Source organism: Pecten maximus, chromosome 1 (genome assembly GCF_902652985.1).
Source record: "Pecten maximus chromosome 1, xPecMax1.1, whole genome shotgun sequence".
NCBI lineage: Eukaryota > Metazoa > Mollusca > Bivalvia > Pectinida > Pectinidae > Pecten > Pecten maximus.
Window position 1 is genome coordinate 32,130,438 of NC_047015.1, and position 23,108 is coordinate 32,153,545.

Here is a 23,108-nt window from a genome sequence, read left to right on the forward strand (position 1 = left end):
AATAGTAAAACGGCGCCTCATAAAGATAACGCAACGGTCTGTAGAGAAAACACTAGGATAGACCGAAATACAGCGAGGCTATATTGTAACAACTGTTTTAACACTTTTGTCGACGTTCCAAGTGTTGAATCGATTTTTGAACTGAAAATAACGTCCCACACGAAGACAAGATGAGCCTGTTGTTTAGTAACATGGCAACTCCATAAGTATTACTGTCTTTTAGTGATCGGTTACGATACATAATGTATTTTTGTTCGTCAGACGCATATGTTTTCGTTAAGAAAAACAATTACGTAATACATTGTATGTAGAAAGTGTATTTTGACGCTAAACGAAAGTCCTCTTGTGCACTTGTAAGTGAGAGTAAGGAACGACGTCTCTGTGTATAGAGAATGATCCGCACGCCTAACACAGCTTTTGACTAAAAAGATTACAAACGGAGCAAATATGTAATTAATTGTCCGTCTAACCGTCAAACAAGAAATATTGTAAAATACAAATTGTAAAAAAAGAAAAGAAAAAGAAAGTAACTGAACTGGACCAATAAATTCTTTCAACGCTGCATGTAAAGCATTTAACGAGACCAAATGCGTCTGCTTCTGGTAAGTACATTATTTATAAAAAGAAAAATCGGAACTAGGGGTTGAGCTTCGATTCACTTTGATTTTCAAAGTTTAATACAAAATATCAAATGCACACACTTTTCAGTAACGTACCTTGGTTTAGAATACTTGAATAGCAATGCATTTTAATATTTTGTCTTGTGAAATTGATTTAAAGATGAGAAAATGGACCAAAACCGGTCATGATAGCCGACGTATTATAGAGCGGTTTTGCATCGGGAAATCTGATTGGTCGACAGCTCTCTAAATACTACAAACTGTAATTGTTGACCATCCAGACTGTCTGTTTTAAAACAGTTGTAGGATAGATAGCCCACTTCCATTTCACAGTCGATGCATCGTCCGATCTTGAAGTATTACATCTGGTTAACATAGTATAGGAGTAGCGCCTTAATTTTTTTCTATAAATACTACCACATGCAGAAGCCTGGGGCTCTCAGTTTTTGCCTAGACAATGAGAAACAACATCGTTCATTGGGTAGAGCATCGGACTAAAAGGTGTTCTGTAGATGTGTTGCTTTTCGAAACAAAAGAGAGTCAATCATATATTGTTTCATATACTAGTATTCATCTGTATACATGTATTTACCCGAAATTGGCATTTCTGAAAAAACACACCATGGCTTCAGTTCCTCAGGAAACTGAGATAACGGACAGTTGTGGTTGTGCCCTGGGTTTTTCGCTAAGAACACTATATATATATATATATATATATATATATATATATATATATATATATATATATATGCTTTGGTATACCCGGTATATAGTAATATACATCATCAAGCAAACCATTCAATAGGCCTAAACTAGCTAGAAACCTTGATATCTCCTGTTTGTATTTATCCTTAAGATACTGGTTTTTTTTTTGTTGCCATGTAAAGGTTAGATATCTCGTTTTAGCCATATCACCAAGGATTGTACAGATGATGAGCCAACAAATCGGACCATTATGTAATTCAGTGGATTCAGTGATGTCTGGGGCATCATACAGCTGTTTGTCCTTCTAGGACTCAGTGATGTCAGGGGTATCATACAGCAGTTTTGTCCTTCTAAGACTCAGTGATGTCTGGGGCATCATACAGTTGTTTGTCCTTCTAGGACTCGTCAGTGATGTCTGGGGCATCATACAGCTGTTTGTCCTTCTAGGACTCAGTGATGTCTGGGGCATCATACAGTTGTTTGTCCTTCTAGGACTCAGTGATGTCAGGGGCATCATGCAGCTGTTTGTCCTTCTAGGACTCAGTGATGTCATGGGCATCATACGGCTGTTTGTCCTTCTAGGACTCAGTGATGTCAGGGGCATCATACGGCTGTTTGTCCTTATAGGACTCAGTGATGTCAGGGGCATCATGCAGCTGTTTGTCCTTCTAAGACTCAGTGATTTAGGGTTATCTTACAGCAGTTTGTCCTTCTACGACTCGGTGATGCCAAAGACAGTTTTTTATCCATCTAAAACTCATTGGTGCTAAGAATATCATACAGCTGTTTTGTCCTTCTAGAACTCGGTGATGATAGGGTAACCATACAGCTGTTTTGTCCTTCTAGAACTCGGTGATGATAGGGTAACCATACAGCAGTTTTGTTCTTTTAAGGATGTTTTAAGGAGTTTTAAAGATGAACACATAAAGTGAGTGAAAATAATAGATTTGATATAGATTACCAATTAATAAATATAGGCTATCCTGGACAGTTATAAAAAATTCCAGACTCAAATTAAATGAACTGTTTGTTGACGGAGAGATAAAACCAGACAACTGACAAAAAACCAGACCGTGCATGGCCATGCCGTTTACTATAAACGCCACATGTTGGTATTAATAATTCAATAATACTAAGGCCTGTCACAGTTTCCCGGTATAATTGATAATAATCGATACGAACATGTTATTAGTGCTGTACCATCACCACAGCATGTACATGTATATAGGTGTCGAATTCAAATAGATAAATCAATCATTGTGATGGAGAAAATGAAATTAAGCTATATAATAGCATGCTAACGGCAATTCACTAGGAATTTACATAGTATGATGGTATTTCTGGTACGGTATGTATACTTACCGAGCTTGTCACTCCGTAAACAACCAGTGGCATTTTGAGGCGGTCCGTATTGTAGTAGCTGGTGACTTCATCCATTAACAACATACGAGAAACCCATCGCATACTATTTTGAGCAATAAGGATAAAGTGCCTTGCTTAAGGACTTGATAATGTAAGCATTTCATCTAAAAAGTGACAGCGTCATTCGCTTTATTGTTTCCATGTTTTCCCTTTTCCTTGCTGATTTTGTCTGTCTGCTTGGTATTGCTTTAGAAAGCCTATACGTTGTAGAAGGCGTCTCCGCGTATTCATCACATAATGCAAAAATAGCTGAATTTCATTCGGCCGAAGGCAAATAGAATTTGATTTCTTTTTATTTGGAATCTATACCACTTTTCGTGGCATGTCAAGCTACCATATATTAACGAGAAATTTCAAGTTCTGCTATATAGAAAAATTAAAAGGTGTCAGTTTTATCCTCCTGGTAAGAAATACTACCGATACTAAGCGGCATGGTAACTTTTATTTACGGAACTTCCGTATTTCCCATAGCTTAACATATGCATTCTGAATTTCAGTGAAATACTGAAAATCAAGATTTTCCTGATATCGTGTCCTGATCATGAGGAATTAGGAAGCAGACACTTCAGTTTTAGCTACAATGTCCTTAGCTACACGTACATTAACTGTGTATAATCGACTGACTAACCACCGTACAACACCACAGGAAAAACCAAACCCTACTTTTAACGACGAATCGATACAGCAACGGCCAAATAATGAGAATACAAACAAAATATTTGCACATTTCTCACTGTAAAACTATGTATAGTTTTAAAACAAGATGACTGCATCGAAGTCATACGTCATGAAAACTCAAGAAAAATACAAGTGTGTTACCGGTATTTTTGTAAAATCGCATTACTGGTTAATACCAGTCGATATCACAGACGCTTGCATAGAAAATGCGATTTTCAAAAAAAACAAAACAAAAAAACCAAAAAAAAAACAAAATTGATATGACAGTGGTATGTGTAATCTGTTAAGTATTACACAGTACACATACCACTGATATCATATATTTATTTAATTCTCATTTTCTATGCAAGCGCCTGTTGTCGATATAAGTCTATTCAAGGTCATGGTTTGTCAATTAGGTATCTACCTCATTGTCGAAGCAATGAGACATTCAACATTCTATGTTGGCCCCTGGGATTATTACGGGATAGTATGGTGTTCCGTTAGGGCCAAACACAGATATAGTACTGTTCTAAATTCTGTGTTGGCCCCTGGGCTTATTACGGGATGGATACAGTACTGTTCTAAATTCTGTGTGGGCCCCTTAGCTAATTACGGGATAGATACAGTATTGTTCTAAATTCTGTGTTGGCCCGTAGGCTTATTACGGAATAGATACAGTACTGTTCTAAATTCTGTGTTGGCCCCTGGGCTTATTAAGGGATAGATACAGTATTGTTCTAAATTCTGTGTTGGCCCCTGGGCTTATTACGGGATAGATACAGTACTGTTCTAAATTCTATGTTGGCCCCTAGGCTTATAACGGTATAGATACAGTACTGCTATAAATTCTGTGTTGGCCCCTGGGCTTATTACATGATAGATACAGTACTGTTCTACATTCTGTGTGGGCCCCTGGGCTTATTACATGATAGATACAGTACTGCTATAAATTCTGTGTTGGCCCGTAGGCTTATTACGGTATAGATACAGTACTGCTATAAATTCTGTGTTGGCCCCTGGGCTTATGACGGGATAGATACAGTACTGTTCTAAATTCTATGTTGGCCCGTAGGCTTATTACGTGATATATACAGTACTGTTCTAAATTCTGTGTTGGCCCCTGGGCTTATTACATGATAGATACAGTACTGCTATAAATTCTGTGTTGGCCCATGGGCTTATTACATGATTGATACAGTACTGTTCTAAATTCTATGTTGGCCCCTTAGCTAATTACGGGATAGATACAGTACTATTCTAAATTCTGTGTTGGCCCCTGGGCTTATTACGGGATAGATACAGTATTGTTATAAATTCTGTGTTGGCCCCTGGGCTTATTACGGGATAGATACAGTACTGCTATAAATTCTGTGTTGGCCCATGGGCTTATTACTGGTTGATACAGTACTGTTCTAAATTCTATGTTGGCCCCTTAGCTAATTACGGGATAGATACAGTACTGTTCTAAATTCTATGTTGGCCCCTTAGCTAATTACGGGATAGATACAGTACTGTTATAAATTCTGTGTGGGCCCATGGGCTTATTACGGGATAGATACAGTACTGTTCTAAATTCTGTGTTGGCCCATGGGCTTATTACGGTATAGATACAGTACTGTTCTAAATTCTGTGTTGGCCCCTGGGCTTATTACGGGATAGATACAGTATTGTTCTAAATTCTATGTTGGCCCCTTAGCTAATTACGGGATAGATACAGTATTGTTCTAAATTCTATGTTGGCCCCTTAGCTAATTACGGGATAGATACAGTACTGTTCTAAATTCTGTGTTGGCCCCTGGGCTTATTACGGGATAGATACAGTACTGCTATAAATTCTGTGTTGGCCCATGGGCTTATTACGGTATAGATACAGTACTGCTATAAATTCTGTGTGGGCCCATGGGCTTATTACGGGATAGATACAGTACTGTTATAAATTCTGTGTGGGCCCATGGGCTTATTACGGGATAGATACAGTATTGTTCTAAATTCTATGTTGGCCCCTTAGCTAATTACGGGATAAATACAGTATTGTTCTAAATTCTATGTTGGCTCCTTAGCTAATTACGGGATAGATACAGTACTATTCTAAATTCTGTGTTGGCCCCTGGGCTTATTACGGGAATCGATACAGTACTGCTATCAATTCTGTGTTGGCCCATGGGCTTATTACGGGATAGATACAGTACTGTTATAAATTCTGTGTTGGCCCCTGGGCTTATTACGGGATAGATACAGTACTGTTATAAATTCTGTGTTGGCCCATGGGCTTATTACGGTATAGATACAGTACTGCTATAAATTCTGTGTTGGCCCCTGGGCTTATTACGGGATAGATACAGTACTGTTATAAATTCTGTGTTGGCCCATGGGCTTATTACGGTATAGATACAGTACTGCTATAAATTCTGTGTGGGCCCATGGGCTTATTACGGGATAGATACAGTACTGTTATAATTTCAGTGTGGGTCCCTGGGCTTATTACATGATAGATACAGTACTGCTATAAATTCTGTGTGGGCCCATGGGCTTATTACGGGATAGATACAGTACTGTTATAAATTCTGTGTTGGCCCCTGGGCTTATTACGGTATATATACAGTACTGTTCTAAATTCTGTGTTGGCCCCTGGGCTTATTACGGTATAAATACAGTACTGTTCTAAATTCTGTGTTGGGCCCTGGGCTTATTACGGGATAGATACAGTACTGTTCTAAATTCTGTGTTGGCCCCTGGGCTTATTACAGGATAGATACAGTACTGTTCTAAATTCTGTGTTGGCCCATGGGCTTATTACGGGATAGATACAGTACTGTTATAAATTCTGTGTTGGCCCCTGGGCTTATTACATGATTGATACAGTACTGTTCTAAATTCTATGTTGGCCCCTTAGCTAATTACGGGATAGATACAGTACTGTTCTAAATTCTGTGTTGGCCCCTGGGCTTATTACGGTATAAATACAGTACTGTTATAAATTCTGTGTGGGCCCATGGGCTTATTACGGGATAGATACAGTACTGTTATAAATTCTGTGTTGGCCCATAGGCTTATTACATGATTGATACAGTACTGTTCTAAATTCTATGTTGGCCCCTTAGCTAATTACGGGATAGATACAGTACTGTTCTAAATTCTGTGTGGGCCCCTGGGCTTATTACGGTATAAATACAGTACTGTTATAAATTCAGTGTGGGTCCCTGGGCTTATTACATGATAGATACAGTACTGTTATAAATTCTATGTTGGCCCCTGGGCTTATTACCGTTCTAAATTCTGTGTGACCTCTTATTATAACTCTGAACATAGCATGAATATTTCAACAGCTGCATACGAATATAGATTAGCAATTAACTTGCACCAGAAAGGAACATATTGAATGATATAGAAACGGTTTTTTATATTTTTCAGTATCTACCATGAAATGAACGGTGTGGAAATTCAAAAATCCAATTTCGCTGTTAGCGTAAGTGTCAATCAATATTCACAGAGGCGAAACAATAGTAATATATCGATTATTTCCGTCAACACTAATATTTGATCAATTCAAACCGTATTTTAATGGTCATATACATGTAATAGAAAGATGGTTAGAAATTATTTAAGCATGTAGCGCTACTCAGGCCCATAGAAATAAGTTTATACATTCTTAGTATGCATCACGTCTAATCCCGGACAAATATTGGTGTTAAGGGATTTCCTTAACTGTTTGGTAATGTTGGCAAAACGGGCTGATGTTTCCTATTCAATAATTCTTGCAGAAATCTATTTCAAATCATAAAATTTTCATTTCTAATTGATTTGATATCGTGTAGTGGCAGGACCTAAGGAACTTCCAAGCTCACCCTAGGTTTAAATTGATTAGTTCCACAAAATTAAATCAAATCTATGTCATATATAAGTCGCCTGATCTGCTCCTATTTTCATAATATTAGCATCTGTATATACTCTATCTTTATCAATTAGAAGTAACACTCGAAAAGTCGAATTTGGGGATGAGTTTCGATTAGATTTTGATTTAAGTTCAATCCATCTAAAATATCTAACACACACAAACTTCAGTAACGTACCTTGGTTTAGAATCCTTAAATATCAGGTTATTCCATTGTCGCTTGACAATGATTTAAAGGTGAGAACTTCGATTATGATGGTCATGACGGTCATGATGGTGTCATGATGGTCAAGATGGTGTCATGATGGTCATTTGCTTGAGATAATGAACACCGAGTTGATATATTGCATGCATAATTGTGATCAGCAACACACATTGATAGTGAAAGAACATCTATAACCCAGAACATATAGCCTGTAGAATATATCCTTGTTAAAATACTAGTTAAAATACTAGTTAAAATACTAGCACTGACAGTACAATACAACCCAACTCACCGCTACACGTTCACCGTACCTCCACATCGGGGTTTCAAGACTGTGAACACGGGGTATGTCTCGGTAATAGACCAGGTACATGTTGCGCTCTAAATACTCTCTTCATTTATGTCTAATAAAACGCATGGACCGCAGCGATATTTCAGTGATAATGTGACTGAATACTGTATGGTAATTTCAAACAACTATGCACAGTTTTGCCAGTTGAACCAAATATTCACAAATCACTTTGAAAATCGCATTTTTTTCCATTATAAAGCAATTTTACCTGGCAAGTTTATGTTGTGCAAGTCAATATTTGTAAAAGAAAAACAGCAGACTATGTGTCGTGCTTCTTGTGGCTGTATAATGTCACAATTAGGAATGTTTGTTATCGCCTTTTCATGTTGCCACAGGGTCTGTTAATGAATTTGTATAAACTTGGAAAATCGTATTAAAGAGCATTATCTATACTAGCCTGTGTTAATACATGTCTATATCAACGTCACTGTATCAAGTCAAATATGGAAAATTGTAATACAAAACGGAACGCGTTTGTCAGACTAATCCAAAATGTGACAAAATAACATTTAAATAATAGCCGCGTGTTTTTATTTAAACTTTTACAGATAAGCTGGTATTCACAAAAGTCGACTTGTGCAACGGTAGATTGCCGGAAAAAATGCTTTATAATGGAGAAAAGGCGATTTTCAAACTTAATTTTAAAAATTTCCCTCGACTTGAAAAACTGTGCAGAGGTGATTGAAATAACCATGCAGTATACAGCCACATTTATGAAGTATAAGATCACTGAAATATCGCCGCGGTCCGTTCGTTGTATTAGAAATAAATTAAGATTTGGAGCGCAATAAACACCTTTCCTTACCTGACCTACTTTCTACTGCTTCAGAAAAGACACCCCTTGTTCAGTTTATAAGCCACGGGAGATGGGACTTGGACACGGTTATGTTGAACCGGACACGCGGCAAGGAATAGTTTCCTTCGTATCTAACGCAGGCACAGCAAAGTCACGGCGCCGACGTCGCCAACGGATGGAATGTTCTACAAGTTTCTGGAACATGTCATGAAACCACGGGAAATACGATCAAAACCCTATTGTCGCCGTTCTGTGATCGATATCGAAAAACCTAAGATACCATTTTCTACAGAATTACTTCGACTTGTTGTATTTGGAGTTACACAGAAACAAGGAATCAAAATCCGATTTTGGTCATTTAACCCAAAATATCTCAAAAACTAGATTTTCCCAGATGTACGGGTCATGTCAGGACCTAGTTCCAATGGAGCTTTACAATTTTCAAAATTTCAGCAAAAGTGTAAAAGCCGTTTTCTTAAAAATACAAAACAAATCCCTGCAAAATAAGCCCCAAAACGCGATATTCTTCCCCTTCATTATTACGTCATGTAAGGAACGATAACTCAGTTATCGACCGTCACTACACGGACAAAACAAAATCATTGTGTACGCTTTTGTAGAGAAACCCAGCCAAACAAATGTCTCTATTGAATGCTAAAGACATTTGTGTGCATAACGGTATGGTTGTTTTGTACAACATTCTTCTTCCACGATGTTCTCCTGAAACATGCATTTTTGTTCGCATGCTTGTCAAAATTCACAAACAGCTTATATACAGCAAATAATATCACAGAAGCAGGGTCCGTGATTAGATATGATGTAAATTTGGAAGTAATTAAGTAATTGGCTCTCGGCGATTATCGAAATTGCCTATAGTCGTACTGGGCATCGAAACTGGTCACTTTTCCTACACAACTACAGCACGTAGAATTTTGTGCATTTGACAAGTTATAGAAATGCGTGCAACTTAGTGTACATTAACTTTTTTCATGTATTTCTAACCCAAAATAACTGATGGACAACTGCTTTATGAATACTAGCTATCTGTAGCTAATTCAATGAAGAAGGGTTAACATGTTCCGTCAGCTCCCGCGTGCTGCGTAGCTATACTTTTATGGGTATATGTTTGATATATATGACTACTGAATTCAGATCTTTTTTCATGATAACGTCTATCATTATAAAAACATAATAAATATACAGATTATATAATCCTAATTGCAGCAAGAAAATTGAAATAAGAACAAACTATAGATAACATGTCGTCAAAGACGTGAAGAGGGGTAAAATGTCCCGCATCCTCTGCTGTTACAGCTGGAATCATTCAATTTTGATTTCCAGTGGCTGTTTTGGAGCTTCAATATAGATGTCTGTGTATATATATAACAGCTGTATCAAACATGTTTGTGTATATCTATGACAGCTGAATTAAACATGTTTGTGTATATCTATGACAGCTGAATTAAACATGTTTGTGTATATCTATGACAGCTGAATCAAACATATTTGTGTATATCTATGACAGCTGAATTAAACATGTTTGTGTATATCTATGACAGCTGAATTAAACATGTTTGTGTATATCTATGACAGCTGTATCAAACATGTTTGTGTATATCTATGACAGCTGTATCAAACATGTTTGTGTATATATCTATGACAGCTGAATTAAACATGTTTGTGTATATCTATGACAGCTGAATTAAACATGTTTGTGTATATCTATGACAGCTGAATTAAACATGTGTATTTCTAGTAATGAAGAGGATATAACATGCTAGCCTCTCCCCTTACCATTTCGTACCTTTTAAGTATTATTTCGCATCATCCATGTACCGGTATATTATGATATTTAAAGATAAAGGACGGTAAGGTTAACGTCTATTTATCATGATATGTCCAGTTGTGAGTTACAACGTAGCGAGGGAAATCGAAGCGGACGCTGTACATAACCTGTCCTCAAGTTCAGTAATAGTTCCCGACACAATTTGTATGGCAATGTTGTGAATCAAAATAATAATGATAAAAAAACACATTCAAAGTCTGTGGGGAAAGAACTCGTAATAACAATGACCTATATATGGTCCTTAAGAGTCCAAAGGTCATCTACCTGTAAATAGCAAATCCAGTGATATTAATGATATTTTATGAGCCTATACATTACTTATATGGTCAATTTAACAGATCTAACTTTATAGATTGTTAGTATACATTATGGATAACCATGGGAATCCCTGTTGAAATGTGATTTGTTCAGCTGTTTGTACATTTCAACAAAACATGCGACAATTGCATGTTTCAGGGGGACACAAATAATAATACATCGCATAAAATAAACACTCAGCCTCTGAATTTGAAGTGAAAGGTGCATATTTCTGAAAAAGCACGCAAACTCCACAATTTAACTATTTGTCTTGGAAACATCATTCTTACTATGATAAGATGTCTTAATGGTACGAAATAGGAGCATTTTTTATTGGTTCAAATGTCTCTCTTCAGACTATATTTGTGTATTATTATTCACAGCCGCCATTTACACTTCAAAGTCAAAATAAGTGTTTATACGTACACAAAGTCAGATCCTATCGAGTTTCTATTCTGTGCTATAGACGCTTATGAGCATAAAACATGATTAGTTCCACCATTTGATCATTTGGTTGCCTTAAAATTATCCCCTGCTACATTCTACCACAAAGTAAATCTATTGAACAAACTGTTAGTATCCGCGGCAAATTATTGACGATTTTGAGAAACTACATGTCGAGACAAACATTTTGGTCTATTACATGACTATAGTTTTGTGCAATTTTCCCCCATCTATTCGCTTATGAATGTCAACACCATTCTCCTATGTAGATAATCTTAAAAGCTTCCACGCAATAAAGATACGAAATAAATAGAATTACCTACCTCGTGTCAATCTGTTATTTGTGTTGTGAAAACCGGTGAAGCTGGCCACATATGTGTAAAGACCTACACAAGTGGGGGACGGTTGGTCATGTTTCCCCTCGTTTTTAACGAGTTCAAGTGGAAAGATTTCCTTCCTTGAGTACTCGTTTCATGTTTACACATTTACATAATTCTAAAACGTGCATGTAGCGTCACCGGAAAGTCTATTATAAAAGCACGTTTGGGTTATTTAATGTTTTACTATCAATTATAACCAACAATATTTGAATCATAACGGAAGTATGGATAGATCAGGAAGAAATTCGTCTATTTATAATCTGAATTAGAAAATTGATATGTTTATAGATAGATGTGGATCTGAAAGGCATTCTTTTACTTCGGAAACGGAGATCTCGATGGGATTGTTTTATTCTAGAATTTATAACAATGTTTTAATGATTGTAAACAATGAAGAAAGTTTTAGCCAATGAACATCGCAACAACACACGGGGAAATGCGCCTGTATTTTTGGTGGGCGATGGCCATGGGTTGTCAGACTTTTACCTACAGATATATATTTTATTTATTACTTGTAAAGACTTGTCAGGCTTTTACCTACAGATATGAATTTTAATTATTTGTCAGACTTAAACCAACAGATAAATATTTAACTTATTATCTGTAGAGATTAGCATAAACCGATATCCTTTCGTTCACACCATGGTGTCTGTCGACAATAATAATGATACTGTAATATAACGACTTCGTCTTAATTACTGATTTGAATTTAACCTAATTTACCAGGAAGCATCTGTAAATGGCGGGGATTCAAAAAGCTGCAAATGGTGGGATTGACCCCAGGAGGCTGAGAGGCGGGGCCAAAAGGGATAAATTTGGCTATATTGCTTCTCTTGAGCTAAGCGATGAATATCACTCATATTTGACTGACAGTATCCCTAAATGGTGGGAATTAAAAAAGCTACAAATGATCGGGCTGACTACTCCCGGCGGTTGAGGAGCCTGGCCAACAGAGATCCATTTGGCTATATTGATATAAAAGACTTCTTCTCTGTAACGAAGCGGTGGATATCGCTTATATATGACTGGTAGCATGTTTAGGTGATCAAAACGCTACAAATGGTGAGGCTGTAATTTGGCTATATATTGCTATAAACGACTTCTTGTATTTTTGAAACCGTAGAGATTCCGACCCCCTAACAATATGTAGCATTCCTGGACACTAAGAGGTAGACACAATCATGCTGTAAAAAAGTAGGCCTGGGGTCTTTCCCTGCCCCTAGGAACTTAGTGTCTGGGTTATATCTTTGAAACCGTTTAGATCCCCAGCCCTAACCGTATTAAGCATTGCTGGACATCAACAAATAAACAATACTTTAAAGATATGTGTAATATTATAGGGTTGATCACTATGTGTGAATTTTTATTCCAAAGCGATATAATGCGGACTGGAGACCTGTAAAACCAGATGGACAAAGCAGACTCAATGAGTCATGTTATTGGACCAGATACTTTCATACTGGACTTTAAGTACAATTTGACGCATGTTGAAGAGAAGGCACAGTTTGCCGAGTTTGTGTGGACCAAGATGGAGGTTACAAGATGTAGGCATATTTACTGAGGGCGCATATGCGTCTGCTTCTGGCTAGTATCCATAGAAAAAACTTGTGGGTGTGAGCTTCGATTGACTTCGAATTTAAGTTCAATCCAAATAAAATATCAAAATGCACACAAACTTCAGTAACGTACCTTGGTTAAGTACCTTAATTATCAATGAATGTTATTGTTTTGTTTAGTGACAATGATTAAAAGATGAGAAAATGGGTCAAAAGCGGTCGTGAGAGCCGACGATGCATTGGCTGTTGAACGGAAGTAGTCTGTATATTTCAGAGTGGTAGGCAAGGAGTAATCTGATTTGTCGACAGCTCTGTAAACAATACCAACTGCAATTGTCGACCAATCAAGGACAATAGCCTACTTCCAATCCACAGTAGATACATTGTCTGATCTTCGAGAGTAGGGGCTAATATGCTATTAATACTATTAAGAATCAGACGTCTGTGCTAAGGGTATCATATGTTGATAATTAAAACTATATATCGCATACCTGTCATCTATCCAGCGGCTGGCAGACAATTGGTAATTTGTCTGCGGTTTCTCTCGATGGTTATATCGTGTGCTATACTGGGTGTTAATCCGACAGACCGTCACTACAGGGTCTCTATATGACGGCGTGCGCAGGGACATTCAAAACTGTGTGTAAGATGTGGGAGAGTGATGTGTACATGTGTGTGTAATTAGGGCTTTTCACCCAAGTGGTGAAAAGACCTATTGTTTCTGTTATGTTTCTTATTAGGGCTTTTCACCCAAGTGGTGAAAAGACCTATTGTTTCTGTTATGTTTCTTATTATTTTTCTTCTTCTGCACTTGATTTTGTGACAGCCATTCAGCAAATATGGTATAAGTTATGTTTAAAATGATGTAGGTATGTTTAATAAGAAGGTCTGAAGATGTTCATGTAACAAAATTAAGTAGGTCAGAAAATTCAAAATGGCCGCCATGACGTCATACCTAAAATGTTTAAAATGACTATAACTCAAAAAGTATTCATTATACAGAGGTTATGTAATTATATTATTTGTAGATAATAACTGGGGCTAACTTTTATATAAGGTCAGAGGTCAAATAAAAAAGCTCGCTAAGGGGTCAAGTTAGTCTATTTTTAGAAAATCTTCATTTTTCAATCTTTTTCCAAAACAAATTGTTAGTATGATGCAGAATGTCATTCTGATGAATTTGAAGTTTTCAGTTTTTCTGTGACACATACGGTTTATGTTGTACGCCATTTTGAATTTCCCCCTATATGTTTCAATATAGAAAAGTGTGTTACATTTTAAACTTCTTCTCAAGTTCCACCAGTGGCATTCAGCTCAATCTTAGCTGAAATAATCCTTGGATTGTCCTGGCCAAGTTATGTTATTTTTTAAGTTGATTTGAAATCCAAAATGGCCGCCATGACGTCATGTATTAAAAAGCTTAAAATGCCCATAATTAAAAAAGTATTCATTTTACAGGGGTCAGGTAATTATGTTATTTGTAGTTAATGCCTGGCTCTAGCTTTTACTCACAAAAAATTTTAGGGTCAGAGGTCAAATAAAAGCGTTCGCTATGGGGTCAAATAAGTCTATTTTTAGAAAATCTTCATTTTTCAATCTTTTTCCAAAAAAAATATTCTTAGTATGATGTAGAATGTCATTCTGATGAATTTGACGTTTTTAGTTTTTCTGTGACACTTACAGTTTCCGGTATACGCCATTTTGAATTTCCACTATATATTCTATATTAAAAATAGTTTTACATTTTAAACTTCTTCTCAAGTTCCACAAGTGGCATTCATCTCAATCTTAGTTAAAATAATCCTTGGATTGTCCTGGCCAAGTTATGTTAATTTTTAAGTTGATTTGAAATCCAAGATGGCCGCCATGACGTCATGTATTAAAATGCTTAAAATGCCCATAATTAAAAAAGCATTCATTTTACAGGGGTCAGGTAATTATGTTATTTGTAGTTAATGCCTGGCTCTAGCTCTTACTTACAAAAAATTTTAGGGTCAGAGGTCAAATAAAAGCGTTCGCTATGGGGTCAAATAAGTCTATTTTTAGAAAATCTTCATTTTTCAATCTTTTTCCAAAAAAGAATTCATAGTATGATGTAGAATGTCATTCTGATGAATTTGACGTTTTTAGTTTTTCTGTGACACATACAGTTTCCGGTATACGCCATTTTGAATTTCCACTATATATTCTATATTAAAAATAGTTTTACATTTTAAACTTCTTCTCAAGTTCCACCAGTTGCATTCAGCTCAATCTTAGCTGAAATAATCCTTGGATTGTCCTGGCCAAGTTATGTTATTTTTTAAGTTGATTTGAAATCCAAGATGGCCGCCATGACGTCATGTATTAAAAAGCTTAAAATGCCCATAATTAAAAAAGCATTCATTTTACAGGGGTCGGGTAATTATGTTATTTGTAGTTAAGGCCTGGCTCTAGCTTTTACTCACAAAAAGTGTTAGGGTCAGAGGTCAAATAAAAGCGTTCGCTATGGGGTCAAATAAGTCTATTTTTAGAAAATCTTCATTTTTTAATCTTTTTCCAAAAAAAGAAATTGAAGTATGATTCAAAATGTTATTCTGATGATTTTCATGTTTTTTGGTGTTTCGGTAACGTTTACCATTAACGCGGAACGCCATTTTGAATTAATTTGGCATCTGATATATAACGGCATCTGAGATAAAACGTTAGTTGGACGAGGGGAGATAACTCGTACAAGGCTGTACGAGTTATTTCCCTTCGTCCACTCCTTTGTTGAAATGTAATATCTCAGATGCCAGATTAATCAAAACTAGAATGTGAATGACCTATCAAGTGTTCTAAAATAGTTTTTTATGTTTGGAAATACCAAGCCTTTAGGTCATTTCTGCTAAATAGTGAAAAGCCCGTCAAATTGTTCCGAAACAATTTCTAGTTATTATTCTTTTTTTCTGCATTTCATTTTGTCACTACGTTTACGCCAAATTGGTTAAAGTTAGCCAAATTTTGATTGAAGAATGTTTAATGGTTAGGTCTGAATATGGTCATCTCACAAAATTAAGTAGGTCATAAAATTCAAAATGGCCGCCATGGGGCCAAACCTAAAAGGTCAAAAATGGCCATAACTCAAATATCGTTTAAGTTATAGATTTTAAAAGGTACATTATTGTAGGATTCATCTGGGGCCAACTTTTACTAATGTAAGTTTTTAGGTCAGAGGTCAAATGAAAAAGCTCGCCTGAGGGTCAAGTTAGTCTATTTTTAGAAAATCTTCATTTTTCCTTCTTTTTCAAAAATTCTTTCGAAACATGATGCAGAACGTCATGCTTATGAATTTGACGTTTTCAGTTTTTCTGTGACACATACGGTTTCTGTTGTAGGCCATTTTGAATTTCCCCCTATATATTTCAATATAGAAAAGTGTGTTACATTTCAAACTTCTTCTCAAGTTCCACAAGCGGCATTCAGCTCAATCTTAGCTGAAATAATCCTTGGATTGTCCTGGCCAAGTTATGTTATTTTTTAAGTTGGTTTGAAATTCAAGATGGCCGCAATGACGTCATGTATTAAAAAGCTTAAAATGCCCATAATTCATAAAGTGTTCATTTTACAGGGGTCATGTAATTATGTTATTTGTAGTTAATGCCTGGTTCTAGCTCTTACTCACAAAAAGTTTTAGGGTCAGAGGTCAAATAAAAGCGTTCGCTATGGGGTCAAATAAGTCTATTTTTAGAAAATCTTCATTTTTTAATCTTTTTCCAAAAAAAGAAATTGAAGTATGATTCAAAATGTTATTCTGATGATTTTCATGTTTTTTGGTGTTTCGGTAACGTTTACCATTAACGCGGAACGCCATTTTGAATTAATTTGGCATCTGATATATAACGGCATCTGAGATATAACGTTAGTTGGACGAGGGGAGATAACTCGTACAAGGCTGTACGAGTTATTTCCCTTCGTCCACTCCTTTGTTGAAATGTTATATCTCGGATGCCAGATTAATCAAAACTAGAATGTGGATGACCTATCAAGTGTTCTAAAATAGTTTTTTATGTTTGGAAAAACCAAGCCTTTAGGTCATTTATGCTAAATAGTGAAAAGCCCGTCAAATTGTTCCGAAACAATTTCTAGTTAGGGCTTTTCACCAAAAATGGTGAAAAGACCTATTGTTTCTGTTCTGTTTATTATTATTATTATTATTATTACAAGCTTACCGGTCATAAGTATTTATATATTAAAGTATTTAAAATGCTGAAGTATCCATCCACGTAAATATGGTATATCATATACACGTCTCTTCCAAAAGGTAGAAAGTTGTAGTAATCCAAACGAATCAGTCGTGGATACATTTATTATGAAGTGTTTGCAAAGGGATACGATAGTAACGTGACCCTGGGGTCAGGGTCTGCTGAGAGTAGCCAGATCAAACCTGCAGACCAGTCAATTTTAAACAAAGATGCACCCTGTACATGAGAAGTACAAATATACTTGATAGAACTATCCCGTGAAGTAATTCGACTATGGTTGAGAAAATGAATTATTTATATGACCATATCCGTAAACTGTAGAACGAAAGTAGGTCTAGCCCAACTACATATAGGTAACGATACGATAGCTATGAATTAAAACAGTGTTACTTTCCATTGTAATTTAGTCTCCAAAATTGCGAAAATAATCCGGTAATGTTCAATGGTCTTCTGTTTTTATTATCGTCGTGTTTTCTGGCTCACGTTCTAATAACCGACGCCACGAAATGTCACAGCTAATGGACCGAAGTGTTATCCACTCCAAACCTCCACTTATATTATCGACTATAGATGCCTGATTCTATAGCATGTGGGCTTCCTACGTCATCAAATTCATTTCCCGCGAAATTACTGGGAAATATAAAACAATTCTTTAAATGAAATGAAGCGAAAGAAATAGAAAACGTCTAAATAAAAGCATCGTGATCAGTATTGAGTACAACGTTAAAGTTCATTGTAAATAATTGCTACTATTTGCTAACCTAAAGCATCAGTAATTTAAATCAAATTATTTTAAAATCCATATTTCGTTTCTATTATAATCTTAAAATTTGTATCACAAGATCATTTAGAAGCTTTGCAGTACTGACTCTTCCAAACGCTCAGATGTTTTGATTTGCGCAAAGATGGCGACCCGAAGCTGTGAGGCGGTTTGGATTGGAATTAAAATGCGTATATTTCGGCAAGTAAACATCATACAATGTCCCAGTGTGGTCTGATCATCTAATTTTGTCATTATGTATTCAGAACAGTTGTGGTTTAGTCGCTACGGTCATTAACATAAAAATTCGGATTATTATATAAATACTTATTTAATTATTATTCTTCTTCTGCATTTTATATTGTCACACAAATTGTGGGAAAATGGTAAAAGGTATGCCAAGTCAGTTATGCCTATTGTATATGGCATGAGTTGAAGGGGTGACAGCAACATCTTCAAGTAGGTCAAGAAACCAAGATGGCCGCCATGACGTCATATCTCATTTTGCTTAAGTGGCCATAGCTCCAAAACGGTAACAGTTAAAATAATTTCAAAGATATATTATTGTAGGACTAATCTCGGGCCAACTTTTAATAATGCATTGTTTTGAGGTCTGAGGTCAAATGAAAAAGCTCGCCTGAGGGTCAAGTTAGTCTATTTTTAGAAAACCTTTATTTTTCCTTCTTTTTCAAAAATTCTTTCGAAATATGATGCAGAACGTAATTCTAATGAATTTGACGTTTTTAGTTTTTCTGTGACACATACGGTTTCTGTTGTACGCCATTTTGAATTTCCCCCTATATATTTCAATAGAGAAGTGTGTACATTTCAAACTTCTTCTCAGGTTCCACCTGTGGCATTCAGCTCAATCTTAGCTGAAATAATCCTTGGATTGTCCTAGCCAAGTTATGTTATTTTTTAAGTTGATTTGAAATCCAAGATGGCCGCCATGACGTCATGTATTAAAAAGCTTAAAATGCCCATAATTAAAAAAGTATTCATTTTACAGGGGTCGGGTAATTATGTTATTTGTAGTTAAAGGCTGGCTTTAGCTTTTACTTATAAAAGTTTTAGGGTCAGAGGTCAAATAAAAGCGTTCGCTATGGGGTCAAATAGTCTATTTTTAGAAAATCTTCATTTTTTAATCTTTTTCCAAAAAAAGAAATTTAAGTATGATTCAAAATGTTATTCTGATGATTTTCATGTTTTTTAGTGTTTCGGTAACGTTTACCAATAACGCGGAACGCCTTTTTGAATTAATTTGGCATCTGATATATAACGGCATCTGAGATATAACGTTAGTTGGACGAGGGGAGATAACTCGTACAAGGCTGTACGAGTTATTTCCCTTCGTCCACTCCTTTGTTGAAATGTAATATCTCAGATGCCAGATTAATCAAAACTAGAATGTGGATGACCTATCAAGTGTTCTAAAATAGTTTTTTATGTTTGGAAATACAAAGCCTTTAGGTCATTTCTGCTAAATAGTGAAAAGCCCGTCAAATTGTCCATGACAATTTCTAGTTTGCTTTGTTTTTTGCTGTGTTGTATATGTAAATCTACTTTTTGTTGAGCATGTACAATGTCGTTACTGAGGTTTTTTTCCCTAACTGGAGAACAACTTCGCTTGTCCAACGCTACACAGCTAGGGGTCTTTCTCAACCCAAAGGGGCTGAAAACGTTGAGATTCTGACCCCATAACCATATATAGCAGTGTTGGGTATCAAGAACTAAAAACAATCCTAATGTAAAAATATGCCCAGGGGTCTTTCCCCATCGCAAGGGACTTGATTAGTTCGTTTAAATACAGTCATGTTATAAAAACAATCCCTGTTGTCTTTTCACACCCCTGGGGAGTCTGAACTTCGCTTCTGGGTTATTTCTTTGAAGCTGTTGATATCCCTATGCAATAACCATAAAAAGTATTGTTCGACATCAGCAAAAAAAGATAGTGACGAAATAGACATTTGCATTATTTTGTCATTTGGTCAAATCCAGCCATATTAACGATACATGTCCTCTGGTCCTCTTGTATCAAGTGAAAAGTGTACCATTTGCAGTTTCTTTGCAATTGGTAAAGAACATTACATGTCACTACAACTAGCTGTGTTTATTAAGATATTTCAAGTTCAGTAGATCAATTAGGTCCGTAGTGGTCCATGTGATATCAGACCACTTCTGTCCAAGTAAGTCCATACCAGACCACTTCTGTCAGGTAAGTCTATACCAGACCACATCTGTCAGGTAAGTCCATACCAAACCACATCTGTCAAAGTAAGTCCATACCAGACCACTTCTGTCAGGTAAGTCCATACCACTTCTGTCCAAGAAGGTCCATACCAAACCACTTCTGTCCAAGTAAGTCCATACCAGATCACCTCTGTCCAAGTAAGTCCATACCAGATCACTTCTGTCCAAGTAAGTCCATACCAGACCACTTCTGTCAAAGTAAGTCCATACCAAACCACATCTGTCCAAGGAAGTCCATACCAGATAACCTCTGTCCAAGTAAGTCCATACCAGACCACTTCTGTCAGGTAAGTCCATACCAGACCACTTCTGTCAGGTAAGTCCATACCTGACCACTTCTGTCCAAGTAAGTCCATACCAGACCACTTCTGTCCAAGTAAGTCCATACCAGACCACTTCTGTCCAAGTAAGTCCATACCAGACCACTTCTGTCAGGTAAGTCCATACCAAACCACTTCTGTCCAAGTAAGTCCATACCAGATAACCTCTGTCCAAGTAAGTCCATACCAGATTACCTCTGTCCAAGTAAGTCCATACCAGACCAGTTCTGTCCAAGTAAGTTCATACCAGACCACATCTGTCCAAGTAAGTCCATACCAGATAACCTCTGTCCAAGTAAGTCCATACCAGATCACCTCTGTCAAAGTAAGTCCATACCAGACCACATCTGTCCAAGTAAGTCCATACCAGACCACTTCTGTCCAAGTAAGTCCATACCAGACCACTTCTGTCCAAGTAAGTCCATACCAGACCACTTCTGTCCAAGTAACTCCATACCAGACCACTTCTGTCCAAGTAAGTCCATACCAGACCACTTCTGTCCAAGTAAGTCCATACCAGACCACTTCTGTCAACATCTGTCCAAGTAAGTCCATACCAAACCAGTTCTGCCAAAGTAAGTCCATACCAAACCACATCTGTCCAAGTAAGTCCATACCAGACCACTTCTGTCAGGTAAGTCCATACCAGACCACTTCTGTCCAAGTAAGTCCATACCAGACCACTTCTGTCCAAGTAAGTCCATACCAGACCACTTCTGTCAAAGTAAGTCCATACCAAATCACATCTGTCCAAGTAAGTCCATACCAGACCAGTTCTGTCAAAGTAAGTCCATACCAGATAACCTCTGTCCAAGTAAGTCCATACCAGACCACTTCTGTCAGGTAAGTCCATACCAGACCAGTTCTGTCCGAGTAGTTATATTAGTCTATCTTAGTTTCTGTTAGTCATTTACACTCCATGTGGTGTCCGGTACGCAGTCAGGCGGGAAAAACAGGCGGGAAAAGGATCCTACACAAGATAAAACTATTTTGCTGAAGTATCAATGCATAACTACTTCGAGTAGTCTGATTTAGGATGAAAGAGGTGGACTAAATAGTGAGAGTTGAGTTACCATACACATTAAAGTGAATTGGTACTTTATTCTCTCTAGACTCTCTGGCGATAAGGTCTGGCCAGCGTGTTCTCAGTACTAGAAAGGCGATACCCTTTAGTGTTTCTTGAGTGCGTACACTCTTCTAGCTCAAGTCGACGAATTTTTTTTATGACAGGAGTCTTCATAGTTACGACTGGGTCCCATGCGCACCAATGTAGCAAATACGTGTATGTTGAAATAGTTCCGGAACCTAATTATTTCAGTATAATTTGGCAAAAAAAAAAAAAAAAAAAAAAAATAGCTGCACAAATATAGTGTCGGAGTGAACATATAGGGGTCAATGTTCATTCTCTGTCGAGTTGTTACGTAAAGGCCGAGTATGAATTATTCATAACATTTGTAAAGATTTCATTCTTTCATCATTTGTTGCCACAAAAATGTCAGTATGTACCGGAACAGTGAATAGCAGAATACAAGAAAACTTCCTCTCGCTTCGATGACTTGTTTGGGATTATATCTTGATTTATACATTTCTTAGAAATCATGGAAAGTCCTGGTATTTGGCATTTCATCCTACCCTGTATATGTTATCCCTGTACCTGCTCAACAGAAATAACTTTTATAAACAAATTCTCACCTTTACCACATCTGTCTGCTTCTGGTTAATATATAAAAAAAATAATAATAAAAAAATAGCCCTGCTATATCAACAATAGTAGGAGTAGGAGCTAATAGGTTTTCCTATAAATACTAACCAGAAATATAAACCAGAATTATACATCATGGTATTTAGATACAGAACCGCTAGCTAGATATGTAAGATGTCTGATATAAACACTGAGACCAGTAAACGTTCGGGTGTCAGACATTCAGAGACGCCTAGAAATATTAGGCTAATGGACAATGCCTCGATCTGACAAACACTTTTCATATCCGAGTTCAGTAGGCCTACACACATTAATTTTGTAAACGTCATCAAGAAAGTCCGCACAATGGGTTTCTGAGTATATAGCCTTACCATTTCAACGTTTTTTTTAATGTTTTTTTTTTGTTTGTTTGTTTGTTTGTTGTCTTTTTTTTTGGTAAGAATTTTGCTGAATTTGTTTTTAGACTGATTTTAACCAAAGTACATGTAGGTACGATGAAAGATATTGGTTTTAAGTTCATTTTCATAATAATTTCATTTATTTTCGTTGCCGTTTATATGAAAATTCAGAAGTTATTTACTACATGAATTTTCGAAACTTGGTCTTTGATATTTTTTCTAAGTGTATGAATCATGACGATGCCACGGAGAATTGAATTTTGTTGCTACTTTTTGTTTG

At 36.5% G+C, this 23,108-nt stretch overlaps 1 protein-coding gene across 1 annotated transcript in view; it reads right to left on the reverse strand.

Annotated features, from left to right (window-relative positions):
* The window catches only part of LOC117330518 (beta-1,3-galactosyl-O-glycosyl-glycoprotein beta-1,6-N-acetylglucosaminyltransferase-like), a 52,776-nt gene extending 41,151 nt beyond the window's left edge, over positions 1 to 11,625 (reverse strand). Inside the window, exon 1 of the mRNA XM_033888896.1 lies at positions 11,563 to 11,625. The gene's annotated coding sequence lies outside the window, so the exon portion shown is untranslated. The remainder of the gene's footprint in view (positions 1 to 11,562) is intronic.
* Positions 11,626 to 23,108: the final 11,483 nt, after the last annotated feature.